General features: G+C 44.3%; 1 long non-coding RNA gene across 1 annotated transcript; it reads right to left on the minus strand.

Moving 5' to 3' along the window:
* Positions 1 to 272: 272 nt before the first annotated feature.
* LOC309809884 lies at positions 273 to 10,196 on the minus strand. Its single transcript, XR_014294903.1, has 5 exons — positions 10,087 to 10,196; positions 9,918 to 9,987; positions 7,880 to 7,991; positions 1,692 to 1,869; positions 273 to 442 (listed from the first exon to the last, which is right to left on the minus strand). It is a non-coding gene; the product is annotated as an uncharacterized lncRNA (long non-coding RNA).
* Positions 10,197 to 16,909: the final 6,713 nt, after the last annotated feature.

Below are 16,909 nucleotides of genomic sequence, written 5' to 3' on the forward strand. Positions count from 1 at the left end.
ATTAATTTCTATTTTTCTTTTTTTAGTAGGAAAGTATTTCATGTTCAATTTAGAGCCCAGACACCAGATAATAAACACCCAAAATGTAAATGACCTATAATCTCATTAAGCATAATCGCTCTTAGCCATTTGATATATTTCCTTTCAGACTCTTGCTAGTGTATATATTTTGATGACACACAATGCCCAAAAAGTATTAGTTGGTTTTGCCTTTTTATAAAAAAAAAATATGAGAAAGGAAATGCGGGGCCCCTTGGGAGACTCACCTGGTGAATATCCATCCATGAAAATATCATTACTCTCTCCAAGGCAGGCTTTCTGCCCAAGATGCCTCGTTTTGCACAAGGATGGTCAGTGCTTCCCCTTGGGCTGTGTGGCCACTCGGCTCTGCCGTCTGCTGAGCAGATGAGGAGCCTGGCATTCTGACGTGTACCTGTGGCACCTGGTGGATAAACACATAAATGGGCGCTTGGCTGGTGTGACTGTCTTGTGTATAACACGCCTCACCGCCACGGGGCTTCCACCCATAGTTGGGTAAGTGAGAGGCTCGTTCTGTGGCAGCAGGAAATTTACTTCCTTACACAGACTGTGAGGTTCAGCAAAGGGTATTCAGCAGCGGTTTCACAGTGGAGAGAGAAAACCCCTGGGAATTCATTTTGTCTTTTCAGCTCCCAGAACATCTCATTCAGAGAGGAACTGTCATCTTTCTATTCCTGACCTAGTACTAAGGCTCAGAACCAGTGACCTGCCTGCATTTTGCTTGAATTTCTTGCAAACTGTGAGGCCGAAGAGAGAGCAGCTGCTCTAAATACTGATTTGCAAAGGGAGTACAGGGTGAGGGGCAAAATCTGGCCCCTCAACTGCTCCCACACACACACCTTCCCCACTCCATGCCCCATCCTTCCAGCTGCTCCCACCAGGACAAGGGGAAACTGTGACACGACCACAGGGGCCCCAGAGTCAGGATTTTTATCACCATGGAGGTCAGTCATCTCTTACAACAATGCCCGTAAGACACAGCCTCACTCACCCCTGCCAGAGCCTGACATCATGTGCTGATAAAAGCACAGATTTTTGTTTTAAATATTCATTTTTTTTTCCACGCTGTGCGGCATATGAGATCTTAGTTCCCTGACCAGGGATCGAACCCGTGCCCTCTACATTTGTAGGGTGGAGTCTTGACCACTGGAGCACCGGGGAAGTCCTATTCTTGCTTTTTGACCAAGTAATCCTACTTTTTAATATATATATATATTTATTTATTTATTTATTTTTGGCTGCATTGGGTCTTCGTTGCTGCGGGAAGGCTGGGCTTTCTCTAGTTTCAGTGAGCAGGGGCTACTCTTCATTGTGGTGCGTGGGCTTCTCATTGTGGTGGCTTCTCTTGTTGCGGAGCACAGGCTCTAGGCACGCAGGCTTCAGTAGTTGCGGCTCGTGGGCTCTAGAGCACAGGCTCAGTAGTTGTGGCACACGGGCTTAGTTGCTCCACAGCATGTGGGATCTTCCCGGACCAGGGCTCGAACCCATGTCCCCTGCATTGGCAGGTGGATTCTTAACCACTGCACCGCCAGGGAAGTCCCAAAACCACAGATTTTAGAGGCAGCATACCTGGGCTCAAATCCCACCTTGATCAAGTTACTTAATCCCAGACTTGGTTTTCACACCTGCAAAATTGGGATGATAATACCCACCTCTCAAGTCTGTGGGGCAAGGCTAAATAAAATGTCTGCAGATCCCCTGGTCCACAGTAGGTCACAGCAAATGTTATTTCCTGCTCCTGTTCATGGAGACCAGCCTTGTTGACATGGATTCCCTCTCTGCATCCTCCTTCTGGGGACACACTTCTCCTTTAGCATCTTCAATAGTGTTCTAGAGAGGGAATCACACGTCATTACCTTGACATTTGCAGTTGATACTGAAATAGATGTAAGGTGAAGTGCTGAGACTCAAAGTCACAGTTCAGGGCCTAAAGAGGGTTCAAAATGAAAATGACCTAGAGGAAGAAGTTAATTTGGGAAAATGTGAGTAACTCTCTTCAGGGGGAAGTGTAGATGCTCTCCCAAGTTGCCTCAACAGCACCAGTCGGGGAGGAAGGCGGAGTGTGGCCAGCCTGGGTATTGAAAAGTTGCTCCTGTCCTGGGGTCTGAGGGGTCTCGAAGGGTGAGAACTGCTGAGGCCTCCAGGCCTCCAGAAGAATCATGTGTGTGGGTCCCGAGAGGAATGCCTGAGCCCCACTATTATGAATGGCTTCATCAGGTAATGTCACTGTCATTTCACAGTCCTCCCAGAGGAAATGGGGAGGCAGGAGATAAGCCATCTCATCCTTTTCCACTTAGGCGTCGCTAGAAGATACACAGTGGAGAGCAGTAGGGAATATAAAAGCAATTTCAACTTAAAATCAAAGCTTCTAGTTTCAAGATGATTTCTACAAATGAGTATTAAATACAACGGGACAGGTGGGATAAAGGCCGACTCCTCAACATGGCGTGCTATGCCCTGCGTCCCTCCTATGTCTGCCCCCTACCAGCTGCCCAGAACTTTATTCACATCCTAGAACATGTGTCTCTCACACTTGTGCACCTCCACAAAAGCCCTTCATTCCTCCTGATCTCAGCTCCAGGGGTGAATACTAGTTGTGTCCATGGCCAATCTCAGTGCTCCCATTGTCATGATGGTCATTGGTTTGGGTGTGAGCTTGTAACACAGATCTGGCAAAGAGATGAAAGGGAAATGTGCTGGGGGAAGAGGGGATTCTGGGAAAAGTTTTCCCACTAATTAAATTTTATTTATCTTTTTTTTTTTTTTTTTTTGGCCACACTTTGCACTTGTGGGATCTTAGTTCCCCGACCAGGGATTGAACCTAGGCCCTCAGCAGTAAGAGTGGAGCCCTAACTACTGGACCACCAGGGAATTCCCTTTTCCCACTAATTAAACAAAAAAAGAACATTAAACAAAAAGTTCCTCTCATTCTGAGACATTGTCATGTCTGTGTGTGAAGCCTGGAACCATGGCAGCCACATTGTGACAGGGAGGGAGCTAAGCTGATATAATGAGGACTGCAAAGTGGAAAGATGGAAAGAATCTGTGGTTTTGACAACATTGTTTGAGCCAATGGACTCCTCAGCCGTGGCAGCTGTTCTACCTCAAGACTTCTTGCTAAGTGAGGTAATACATTTTTCTTATAGTTGTAGCCACTTGAGGTTTTTGCTCATTGCCACTAAAAGTGTCCTGATACAAGACTTGAAGTCAATTTTCAATGTTCTAATTTAATCATATAAATAGTCACAAGGCTAAATCGTCTCTCTCTGAATCTTCTAGTTTGTTTTGTGATGGGTTGGGGAAAATTGAGGGCACCATGAAGGAGGAAAAGCACAGTCTTTCTTGGCTGTCTATAAACTGAGACTAGCATGTGCTTGAATGAGTGTTTGTTCCTGCAGAGATGGGTAGTTACTTTTCTACATTTTACTAGGAAGTGTGTATGTATGTGTTTTAAAAATGAGGATGCACTTGGACAATTTTAAAAGATAAGGACACGAGGGAAAACCTAAAGGAGCTTTTTTTGTGTGAGAGGTTTAATGGAAGTCTATACTTGGAGAGTCAAGGCCTTTTTTCTACCATGCACAAGAGCACCTGGCCAATGGGGTGAGTGGGCACAAAAATCCAACTCACTCCTGGCACAGGCTGCACCTACTTGAAGGAAGGGGTGTATTTTTTCTACTCTGCACAAAGGTACCATAAGGGCTAGCGGGCAATACTGTTTCAAGGCCGGTAACAAAGTATGGCATAGAGGTCATGAAGCAGATAAGAGGATCTATGTCCATGTTTTGCCCACAGCTGCTCTAGAAGTCCAGGAAGTGGACTTCAGCCACAGCAGGAGAGAGCTACTTGAAACAGATGTTCTTGAAACCCTCAGGAGCATACCACTGTGTCTGAAAATTGCTTTAAATATTTCATCACTGACCAGGTGTGATTACATGTGTGCTAGTTAGTTCAAGCATCATCTCTAAGTACGTCAGTTGTCCAAAGTAAGAATATGTGTTCCAGGGGTGATCAGTTGGCCTTACATCAAAAGAGCCATAACAGAGTGTTTCTGATATCAGTCTTTCTTTCACTGCTTTGCTAACTGTAACAGTGAATGTCAGAAATTGCTTTTTTTTTATATAACTTTTTTTTTTTTTTTTGGCTGCATTGGGTCTTCGTTGCTGCATGCAGGCTTTCTCTAGTTGCCGCAAGCGGGGGCTACTCTTTGTTGTGGTGCGCGGACTTCTTATTGCGGTGGCTTCTCTTGTTGCGGAGCACGGGCTCTAGGTGAGCGGGCTTCAGTAGTTGTGGCTCGCGGGTTCTAGAGCGCAGCGGGCTTCAGTAGTTGTGGCTCATGGGCTCTAGAGCACAGCCTCACTATTTGTGGCGCACGGGCTTAGTTGCTCCACAGCATGTGGGATCTTCCCAGACCAGGGCTCAAACCCATGTCCCCTGCATTGGCAGGTGGATTCTTAACCACTACACCACGAGGGAAGTCCAGAAATTGCTTTTCAATGATGAAATTAGCAACTTGTTGACTAACATGATTCATGCTTAGAAATGCATTCTCATTTGGTAAAAAAAAAAATGATATTTAAGATATGTAGGCTGGACATAATATTTTAGAGACATTTCCCACTCTTTATAGTCAGGAAGAAAGAATCTTGCACCCTGAGGAAGGATTGTTCCTAAATGGTCCCATATCCAGCCATTGTTTCTGAGGATTACTGGTTGCCAAAGCCTACTCTAACCTGAACTGAATCCAGCCTCTGGAATGTTGGAGTCATCAGGGCAACTTTAATGGCAGGGAGCTGGAACTTCATTGAAATTACAGGGACCATTTCGGTCCCTGCTGCTTGCTAATAAGTGTTCCTGTAATAAGTATCAGCAGGGGTGGCAGAGTTTGGTCTGAGACTTGTTTTTATTATGAGAAGATTGTGGAGGTCCACTGAAATCTCCCCAAACCATCCCTGAGGTTAGTTTTCAACAGGAAACCATCCTCAGTGGCAATACACAGTGAGGTTCCTTTAGAAAGTTTTCTTTTTATATTTATTTATTATTTAATTTATTTTGGCCGTGCCGGGTCTTAGTTGCGGCATGCAGGATCTTCATTGAGGCATGTGGGCTCCTTAGTTATGGCATGCATGCAGGATCTAGTTCCCTGACCAGGGATAGAACCTGGTCCCCCTGCATTGGGAGCACAGAGTCTTACCCGCTGGACCACCGGGGAAGTCCCCCTTTAGGAAGTTTTGAGAGCAGTGGATTTTGTCCTGGGGGAGCCAGAACATGAGGGACAGAACATGGTGAATGGAAGAGAAAGAACATGGTGATGCTGCATGATCATCTAGTGGACAAACAGATTTCTAAGCACTCGTGAGGCACACCTTTAGAAACTTCCAGAAATAAGTAGAAAGTAAGAGCTGCTGATATCTCACAGTACAGCTGGCTAAGGCTCAAACAATCTTAGTTTGGGCATTAAAAGCAAATGTAACTTCATTTCCTACCTACACACTGGAAAGGTCCAAAATATTAGTTACGTCCAGTGAAACTAAGCACGATTATATACAATACAGCATTTAAAGTGTGTAATGGTTGCAGGTATAAGCCATCCTGGAAAAAATAGTTGGTACAATCCAAGAGCAGAGGTCTTGATCCAAGTTATGGCTTCTGTGAGGTTTAATAGGGACATAGTCCCTTTTCCTCTACTGGGCTTGTGAAGAAGTTTTATCTACTACTTCTGGTGATTTCAGGTGTTATCTTCCTGGGAAGGGGAGGAGAGGAGTGGGTGGTTAAAGCTTGTTGTGTCAAAGGCTTGTCATGGGGACCCTCTAGCTGGTAGTTTCAAATGACAATTACGGAGAAAACTGGGATATTTGGGGGTTCCTGGATTTCCATTTTACCTTACAAGGCCATTTTGATGGGGGGACTGTTCAGAAGCATGGGTACTGCACGGAATGAGAACGTTCACACAGGCCTTTGTGGGGGCTCACAACCACAGATTGGCAGGAGATCCCTAGTTGCCTGCCCCATGGAAGGCAAAACGGAACATTGGACAAGTCAACTCACCAATAGGTATTGAGCTCCTTTTAAGTGCCAAGCACTGTGCCAGTCATTGTTACCCAGTCCTACTATGAACAGTCTTGTTAATAGCAAAGGCAAAACAAAACATGTTAGGAGTTGTAAATCAAGTGGGGAACAAAAGCTGATGCCTTGAGTGTTTTTCATTCTAGCCAATTTGTTTGTACCAATAAGTAGAACAACTTCGAGCTTAATGCTTACTTCTCCTGAGCCTTGAGGTACCCTCAATTCCCTCTTCCTCCCTTCCTTTTTTCTCCCCAGTAATGAAGAATTTCTGAGCATCTAATGTATTTCAGACACTCGTGCTAGATTCTGAGCATACAGAGATAAAAACACAAGTTATGGCCTTTCGGAACTCATGATCTCGCGCGCGCGCGCGTGCGTGCGTGTGTGTGTGTGTGTGTGTGTGTGTGTGTGTGTGTGTGTGTGTTCTGTCTGTGGGAGGGTGGTGGTAGAAAGAAATAGATAAACAGACCATTAAAACACAACTTGATAGGGAATTCCCTGGTGGTCTAGTGGTTAGGACTCTGTGCTTTCACTGCCGAGGGCGTAGGTTCAATACCTGGTCAGGGAATTAAGATCCCACGTGCATGGCGCAGCCAATAAAAACAAAAAACAAAGAAAAACTTGATAAATACTAGAATAGTGAGGCCTCAGGTAGCTCAGAGGAGACATATCAAACTCAGAAAATTTATGTCCAAGCTATAAACAAGCTCCCTGGAGGTGACGCCACTTGAGCTAGGTCTTAGAGGACAAGCCAAGTGACCAGGGTGGAGAAGTGGGTAAAGGGTCTGCAGGTCAGCCGGCAGCACGTGCAGTTTGTGCTGTTGTGACTGCAGGAGGCTGAGGAGGGGCTCCAGGGAGTTCAGCTTTCGGCAGCCGGGACACAGGATGCACTGGGGAAAGGATGGCAGCAGAGCAAGCTGGACTTTGGGCTGAGCCCGGATCACAGAAAAAACTGAACTTAATCCTGAAGGTGATAGAAAGTCAAGGGATTTAAAACAGAGAAGGAACAAAATATATTTTTGTTAGAGGAGGTCGAGGACAGACTGCAGTAGAGAAGAAAGACAGAGACAGGGGGACTTCCCTGGTGGTCCAGTGGTAAAGATTCCACCTTCCAATACAGGGGACGCAGGTTCCATCCCTGGTCGGGGAACTAAGATCCCACATGCCGCGGGGGCAACTAAGCCCGAGCGCCACAACTACTGAGCTCACATGGCTCAACAAGAGAGCCCACGTGCCCTGGAGCCCTAGCGCCACAACTAGAGAGAGAAAACCCGCACACCACAACTAGAGAGAAACGCGAGCAGACCGCTCGCCGTAACGAAGAGCCCGCGCACCACAACGAAAGATCCCGCATGTCTCAAGGAAGCTCCCACGTGCCGCAACAAAGGCCCGATACAGCCAAAAAAAGAAAGAGATAGGGTTGTGACGGTTATTTACGGTGTAATTTTTAAAAGAGTCCTTTCAGGTGTATTTATCCATAACATCAGTCTACTCCTATAAGTAGTCTATAATTAACATTTTTTGTGTGTGTGTGCTGTACGCGGGCCTCTCACTGTTGTGGCCTCTCCCGTTGCGAAGCACAGGCTCCGGACGCCCAGGCTCAGCGGCCATGGCTCACAGGCCCAGCCGCTCCGCGGCATATGGGATCTTCCCAGACCGGGGCACGAACCCGTGTCCCTGCGTCGGCAGGCGGACTCTCAACCACTGCGCCACCAGGGAAGCCCTATAATTAACATTTTTAAGTTGAAGTCTCATTATTCTCTAATACTGGTACCTGAATCAAGGAATGTTACTTGTCATTCCTGGGGAATCACGTTGCTGGGCGACTCTCCATCCGTTGCTTCAACAATTCTTCAATGGTTCTTTGTTTCAGAGAGAAGGCAACACTACTGGGATCAAAGAAATCATAGCTCAGCTTTAATTGTCAAATTGATTTGAAGGCCATGGTGAAGATAATAATACTGAAAGCTGGGCTTTACTGAGTGACAAAGGTATTTTCTAAATTCTGAAATTTTCCCTTTAAATAAGAAGAAGTAAAGTTTGGACTATAGAGAAGGGAAGAACTTGGATAAGGGCAAAACATTTGAAAGAGGAAAGGGAGAGGGGGCAAAAGGTCAGATACAAATGTCTTGCTTGTCCTGCGGGGTGGAAACTTCCAGAAGGGGTGTAAGGAACCCATTGTTACATTTTGAGAAACCTGAAAACACTGGAGTTTTATGTCAGAGGAGACCGCAGGGCATTCAAAGAAGTCCCACATTGGGCAATGGCCCTGCATTGATGCCTTTAAGGAGTGATAGAGCAGCTTCATTCAAGAGGAGTTAGTGGTCCCAGTGGACCCCAGTCTACATGTCACATGAGGAGGCTTGAGGAGGACCCATAAGTACCAGTAGTGGATGAGAGAATGCTAAGAAAACTGGTAGACCAGAGGAAGACTGGGAATCAGGAGGAGGAGATCACAGAACATAGGGTCTTGTGACTAAGGGCTGTATCAGGAAACTTCAGTTTTAGCAGTGATTCCCAGAATTCCAGCCAGGACCCATTACTTCTCAGCATCACGGGTACAGTTGGTCCAGTGACCCTGTAGGATGAGGGCCATCTCGTGGAAGGCAGGGGAAACCCAAAGCACCCCCATCCCCTGCACCCAAGTGTCCAAGGAGAAGGGAGATACAGCCCTGAGACAGGAAGTGAATTTGAATCCACTATTTACCACCAGCTGACAATTTTAAACTGGAAGAGACTGAGTTAAAATTTTTAAAAAATTTTAAGTGTCTTCCTCAGCATGAGCAAGAAGGGCATTGGTCTCAAGGAGGATGGGCTCAGTTCATGAATATAAGGTTACTTGGGGTTTTTTTGCATCTGAGTTGTAGCGTGTAAACTTCTATTCTGCTTTACCCGTGTATATCTCACATACACACACACACAAACACACACGCTTATGAATTCCTTCTCTAACAAAAATCATGTCAAAAAATATGCTCCAGGGGCTTCCCTGGTGGCACAGTGGTTGAGAGTCCGCCTGCCGATGCAGGGGACACGGGTTCGTGCCCCGGTCTGGGAGGATCCCACATGCCATGGAGCGAGCGGCTGGGCCGTGAGCCGTGGCCACTGAGCCTGCGCGTCCGGAGCCTGTGCTACGCACCGGGAGAGGCCACAACAGTGAGAGGCCCACGTACTGCAAAAAAAAAAAAAGCTCCAAAATAGCAGACAACAGAAGATCCTAGGGAAGGTTGGCTTTCAAATGAAAAGGCTGAGGATTCTTTTACTTTACAGTATGGGAGGCAACAGAGTGCAATGGTTAAGACCATGGAGCCCGATGTGTAGTCTTCAAACCCGGGTTCCACTTGGGCAAGTCCTTTATATCTCAGTACCTCAGTTTCCTCCTCAGGAAAATGGAAATAATAATCACACCCACTTCATAGGCTTGATATGAATACTAACCGAGTTTTATCTGGCAAGCATTTGGAACAGCTCCTGGCATCGAGTGGTGCCCTCTTAGTATATAACAAACAGACTCTGGTCTCAGGATCTCAAACTCTTGAGGGACTTGTGATTGAAGGCAGGGTCACATGTGAGATGGTGATTTAGAATAATAAATGTCAGCTTTTTATCCAGACTTCTGAATCTGGGCAGTTCCTTTGGCCATAGCCCTTCTTTCCCTCTAAATCTGTCTATTCAGTGGATATAAGATGGTTTTGTCTGTTTCTGACACTAAAGGACTGTGAAAATTAATGAGGACGATGTCTGTGAAGTGCTTTGAATTTTTTAAAGGAAAACTGAATAAAAAACAAAAGATAAGAACATTTTTGAGGCACCTTTTCACCATCTTTAACATTGAACTGTTTCATCATTGTTGTCTTTCTTCTAGAGCTCTCTACTTGCCAGCTGAGAAAAAAGAGAAAGAATAGCAATCAGAAATACAATATGTTTCATGAAATGTTTGGCATTTAAATCTCTCATAAAATATAGAGCTGAATGGCCTACAGTATATTTTAGATATATTTGCTGGTAGACTTTTAAAAAATTTCACCACCGTGGTAGCATTTAACACACAAGAAGGAAGTTCTCTTAGACCTGAATCCAGAAAATTAATCGAACACCTGTTTAAAAATAGAGATGGTTACTTTCTATGTCCTTTTCTCTATTTTTAAAAGCCCACTACTTGTTCATTCGCCTTCCCCAGATGTTAACTGGGAAATGGAAATCTTTTTTTAAAGCCTAGCTAGAAGAACTCACAGATACACAAAAGTGTTGATAGCACCAAAGAGGTGCAACTTCCATCAAAATCTCACAGAATTCAAAATTTTAAGGATCTGTTGTTGCCACTTCACCTTCCATTATTAAATGCATAGACATAACAAGGTGTGTACCTGTGAGAATTTCGTGAATTAACAAACATCTATAATGTAGAACTAACGCAGGTGACAGTTAGGTTTTGAGGCAGAGCTAAATTCAGGTTCTTCAAAGCTTGGTCAGCTGTTCAATACAGATATTGTGTTTAATCTAGTGCTATGATCACTTCATCATATAGGCATGTTTCTTGAAATGGCAGGAAACTTGAGGTGTGAGATATTTTTAGAAGGCGTAGTTCCTATAATCCTCCTAGATGCAAATATGAATTACACTCAGTTGGGTCCACCACCAAGATCTAAAGCAGTGTTTTTCAAACTGGGTCATGGCCCATTCACAGGCCCTGAAATCACCTTATGAATCAAAACCAGCATTAAAAAAATTAGGAGGTAACAAAAAACATAACATCTTAGTAATAGTGCATCTTATGGGGAAAGAGAAAGCTTTGTTTCTCTGTGTGTGTGTGTGTGTGTGTGTGTTGGGTTATGATACACAGTGTTTCTCAGGGTGAGCCAATAAAATATATTTGAAAGCTGCTGATCTAATATTACTGTATGCATACTTCTTAGCCAATATAAACTACTAGTAAGAGGAAAACAGTATACACCTAATGGAAAAATAATTTTTCAATAAATTTCATAGACCTTGAAATTATCCACAGCCTCTAAACCAGTTATTCCACCTTTGGATATTCATCTTAAGGAGGTAATCCAAAATTCAGACAAAGATTATTACACAGAAATATTCACTGCACTGTTATTCATTGTATTGGAAACCCCTAACAGCTTAAGTGATCAATAACATAGTAATAGTTAAGTCAATTTCTATAGAATATGAAAACTAGTTGAGTATGGCATCATCATTAAAGGCAACATTTTCAGAGGATTTATAGTGATGTGGGGAATGCTTATAGTATTAAATAAAAAAGGATTCAAACTTGCTTAGACTCTATATTAAGAACCGCAAAACTTGTTAAAAGAAAAATGCTAAAATAGTGGTTTTCTGAGTTAAGTTATGGATAATTTTCATTCTGTTTTTCTATATTTTTCAAGTTGACTACAGTGCACGTGTATCATATCTATTGTCTAAGGGAAAACAGGTGTTTCTTTAAAAACAAGTTCCCCCTTCCCAGGATAATAGTGTGTGTTCTTATCAGCCAAGTAGCAGTGCTTTTGCAAGGATGCCACCTTGGTTGACTCCCCTGTTGGTCCACAGAGAGTAATATTTCCCTTCTTTCACATGTACATTCATAGTGTAATGACTCTAAAAAAATTCCAATTCACACTATTCCTGGGTGATTAGTGCCTGCCCATGGGTGATCTTCCTTTTCTCAAGACCAGCACGTCAGTTTCCTATCCCTGCTATAACAGATTACCATCAATCTGGCAGCTTAAAACAACACAAACTTCTTTTCTTACAGTTCTGGAGGTCGGGAATCCAAGACGGTTCTCTCTGGGCTAAAATCAAGGTATCACCAGGCCTGAGATCCTTCTGGCGATTCTAGGGGAGAACCTGTTTCCTTGCCTTTTCCAGCTTTTACAAGCCACCAGCATTCATGGCCCCTTCCTCCATCTTCAAAGCCAGTGGCATAGCATCTTGAACTCTCTCTCTCCCTGCTTCCATCTTCACGTTGCCCTCTCCTCCAACTCTGACCCTCCTGCCTCCCTTTTAACAAAGACCTTTGAGATTACACTGGGCCTGCCTTGATAATCCAGGGTAACTCACGAGCGCAATATCCTGAATTTTTTTTTTTTTTTTTTTTGCGGTATGCGGGCCTCTCACTGTTGTGGCCTCTCCCGTTGCGGAGCACAGGCTCCGGACGCGCAGGCTCAGCGGCCATGGCTCACGGGCCCAGCCGCTCCGCGGCATATGGGATCCTCCCGGACCGGGGCACGAACCCATATCCCCTGCATCGGCAGGCGGACTCTCAACCACTGCGCCACCAGGGAGGCCCTATCCTGAATTTAATGATATCTACAAAGTCCCGTTTGCCATGTAGTAACTTATTCACAGGTTTTGGGGATTAGGACATGGACATCTTTAGGGAAACCATTATTCTTTCTACCATCACCAGGTTTGACAAAACAGCTTAAAACAGGGGCAGGATGGGGGGAGGATCATCTCTCTTGCATTACCGATAGAGTGGTTTGAAAACTGCACTGTGCCCAGGTAGCTGCCCCAGTTGTGTGTGGACCCATGATTTTCTACCAGAGGACAACATCCATTAATAACAGGATCTGTCACTCAGTCACTGGCAATAGCCAAAGGTTAGCCAAAGAAGAGATGGTTTCCAGCTTTACTGTTACTATGCAAGTCTAAGCATCTCAGAAATGTAGACAAGGTGCAAAAGTACACATAAATAGATGCTAAAGGACCTGCAGGGTTTTTTTTCTTTCTTGTAGTTGATTTCTAATCTCACAGCATTGTGGTCAGAAAAGATGCTTGATATGATTTTAATTTTCTTAAATTTACTGAGGCTATTTTTGTGGTCCTGCATGTGATCCATCCTGGAGAATGTTCCATGTGCACTTGAAAAGAGTGTGTATTCTGCTACTTTCATATGGAATAGTCTATAAATATCAATTAAGTCCATCTGCTCTAATGTGTCATTTAAGGCCTCAAAATGGGTTAAAGACCTAAATGTAAGGCTGGATACTATAAAACTCTTGGAGCAAAACACAGGCAGAACACACTTTGACATAAATTGCAGCAATATCTTTTTGGATCCACCTCCTAGAGTAACACATATAAAAACAAAAATAAACAATCATGATTCCCCTCCTATCATTGTCTCCTAGGCTATTGCTACGTAGATGACAAATGAGCCAGAAAAGGGAGATTATGAGCTCAAAAAATTCAGAGGTTATTCTAACTCACTTCTGTTCTTATTTTAGAACTTTTAAAGTTCCTCAAGTAATACCACATTGTAAAAAAAGTTAGAAAATACAATTAAGCAGTAATAAAAGGAGTGTTGTTTGTATGTCACGTCTGGTTCTTCAAAGCTGAATACAGGGACTTCCCTGGTGGTCCAGTGGTAAAAAATCTGCCTTACAATGCAGGGGACTCAGGTTTGATTCCTGGACAGGGAACAAAGATCCCACACGCTGCAGGGCAACTAAGCCCGCGCACCACAAATACCGAGCTCATGCGGCCTCAACTAGTTGCCGGCATGCCGCAAACTACAGAGCCCATGCACTCTGGAGCCTGTGTGCCACAACTAGAGAAGAGAAAACCCGCACGCCACAACTAGAGAGAAGCCTGCACACCACAGCAAAGAGTCCGTGCACCGCAATGAAAGATCCCGCATGCCTCAAGGAAGATCCCACGTGCTGCAACTAAGACCCAACACAGCCAAAAATAATTTTTTTTTAAAAAGCTGAATACAAAACAAGTAGGTGCCAGGGTTTTATTTTTTATTTATTTTCTTTTTTTAACATCTTTATTGGAGTATAACTGCTTTACAATGGTGTGTTAGTTTCTGCCTTATAACAAAGTGAATCAGTTATACATATACTTTTTTTTTTTTTTTCGGTACGCGGGCTTCTCACTGTTGTGGCCTCTCCCGTTGCGGCGCACAGGCTCCGGACGCGCAGGCTCAGCGGCCATGGCTCACGGGCGCAGCCGCTCCGCGGCATGTGGGATCCTCCCAGACCGGGGCACGAACCCGTGTCCCCTGCATCGGCAGGCGGACTCTCAACCACTTGCGCCACCAGGGAAGCCCTATACATATACACATATCCACCAGGGTTTTATTTTTAAAAGACCTTTTAACTGAGTTGTGGATTTAGAAGATTAAAATTCATTTAAACAACTAAATTAAACTTCAAAGCAATAAAAACATTTGGTTATGAGCTTAACTATCTTCATACATACTGCTTTTGGTTTCTTTTAAATGCAACAGTGTATTGTTTTTTTTTTTAAATAGTGTATGAAGTTAATGTAGAGTCTCAGTTTTCTCCAGGTTTGAGCATACCCCTCTGTCCCCCAGCTTTTCTTTCAGTTCATGTTTTTCCTGCTTTCCTTTGAAGCTGACAGATGAAATAAAATGCCAGCATTCATAAGCCAAGGAGCATTTTCTTTTAATTCCTCTTTGTGGACAATGAAGATATGTGACTCTTTCATGTCTGTCTCTTCATTTCCTTTAAACGTTTTCTTCTCAAGCTATTACCCTACCTGAAATATTCCAGCCTCCCCCCACCACATGTGCTGAATTTCTGTGCATCCCCTCAAAGCTTGGCTCAAATACTAGTGACAAGCTACCCCAAGTCTGGTACTTAATCACCAGTCTGTTTATGAAGCATTTGCATAGAGCCTGGCATTTTCCTCATCTTTTCCAGCTATGTGGACCTCCTCTGACAGAGGTTAGGTAACTGTCCCAGTCTCCCAGGATGCTCAGCAACATCCTGGACACTCTAGTCAAGTCTTCTGACCCTTTCCCAGGTCTTGAGTCACTGCCCCCTGCTGCCTCTGGTGCCCATCATATGCCCAAAATAGATCTTTACATTTGATGATGGGATTAACCTTTCAGATGTTTGTATCTTTTCACCCTAGACGCATTATAAACTGTGTGAAGGTGAACATCACATTTATTCATGAAAAAATACAGCAAATGTATATTGAGCTCCTACTCTTTGCTGAGTACTATGCTAAGGGCTAGAAATGCTAGGATAAATTAAGACAATTTTACCTGTAAAGTTCTTAGAGTCTGGTGAAGAACAGAGAAGTAAACCAGCAGTGACATGGCCATGTGAAAAGTGTCCTAAAATAGAAAAATGTGAGGGCCGCCCAGACAGCCTAGGGGTCAGGAAAGCCTTTCCAAAGGAAAAGTCCTCCGGGACTCTGGTCCCTGGCGGTCCAGTGGTTAAGACTCTGCACTTCCACTGCAGGGGGCATGGGTTTGATCCCTGGTCGGGGAACTGAGGTCCCACATGCCTCGCAGCCAAAAAAATGCAAAGGAAAAGTGCTTCAATTTGAAAGCCAAGGAAAGCAGGAGGGAGAATTCATATATATTCAGCAGGCACTAAGTGCTCAACACGAACCAGGTGTCACTCATATAACACCTCATTGAAGCCTCACAGCAACCCTAGGAAATATGTGGGGAGAGCAGAAGACACCAGACAGGTATGGTTCATTTACTGTGTTTCGCCATCTATTACTAATACCAGCAAACTCTATGCAGCACTTCTAATGTGCTGGCACTATTCCATATAGTTCACATATGTTACTCATTTAATGATTACAACGACACTGAAAGGTAAGCACTCTAGTTACTTTATTTTACAAATCAGCAGAGTAAGCACAGAGAGGTTAAGTAACTTGCCCACAGTCACACAGCGACTTAAACCAGGTGGTCAGGCTGCAGTCTGTGCTCATAATCACCGCACTATGCAAACTCTACCAGATTATTTTTTCATCCCTTGAACATTTTTACTGGCAAAAGTAGTGGCTTACTAGAGAAGCCAACAATTTAAAATGTGTAAAATGTAAGTCACTTCTTCACACTGCCCCTGATTCCAATGCCAGTATTACTGGTGAGTTTTGAAGCTAGGTATAACTATCTGCATTTTACAGATGGGAAAAGTGAGTCTCAGAAATGTTAACTCACCTGGGGTCACAGAGTTAGCAGGTGGACATCTGGGATTCAGCACCTTTCTGGCTCTACCTTCTGGGTGGGAACTACCAGGCAAGCTGGGAAGTCTGGCGAAAGCCCCTGGAGCTGACGACAAGCACATACTTTGCCAGCAAAATCAAGAAGAGCTGCACCTGCCATGCCTATGAAACTGGGCTTTTCTTGTTGGTGATGTGAAAGGGGGCACATGACACTACTGGCCTTTTAGGAAGTTCTCTCTGGTGACAGTGTGGAGGGCGGAACGTCAGAAACCAGAACCTGGAATGAGGCAGTGGTGAGGACTGACACATACTCAAGATACCGGTGGGATGGGGTGATGGAACTTCATAACAGATTTGTTGTGGGGATGGAGGGAAAAGGACACGTCTGTTGTGCATCCCTGGCTTCTGGCCTGGGTGACAAGGGGCGGGGGAGTGGGCACTTGTGCCATCCCCAGAGGTAGGGAGGAAACTTTCTTCCCATTTGGACTTTGTGTCAGGAAGTTAATTCATGGTAAAATTTCAACATTTGTTCTAGACCAGAAAAACAAACAAACAAAAAAAACCCTTTTGTCTTTGTTATACTGATTATGGAACAGCTAGAAAATGTACTTTCTTGGAAGCAGCCTCTCAAGTGTTCTCGGAACTCCTTCAGATAGTTCAAGAATTCTGAAGTTACTTTCCTGCTATGTTCTTTCTCTAGCTCCTCAGGGGAAAAGTTTGCCATGCCTGAAACCTCCCACCCGTTGAGATTTCCTATCAACCCAATTTCTCCATCAGTGAACCTAATTCTGGGAGACGGTTTACCAGCTGCACACGGCAACGTCCCATCTCTCTGGCCAGCAGCAGC

The sequence above is a fragment of the Mesoplodon mirus genome (genome assembly GCF_964341445.2).
Source record: "Mesoplodon mirus genome assembly, chromosome: 8".
NCBI classification, from domain to species: Eukaryota; Metazoa; Chordata; class Mammalia; order Artiodactyla; family Ziphiidae; genus Mesoplodon; species Mesoplodon mirus.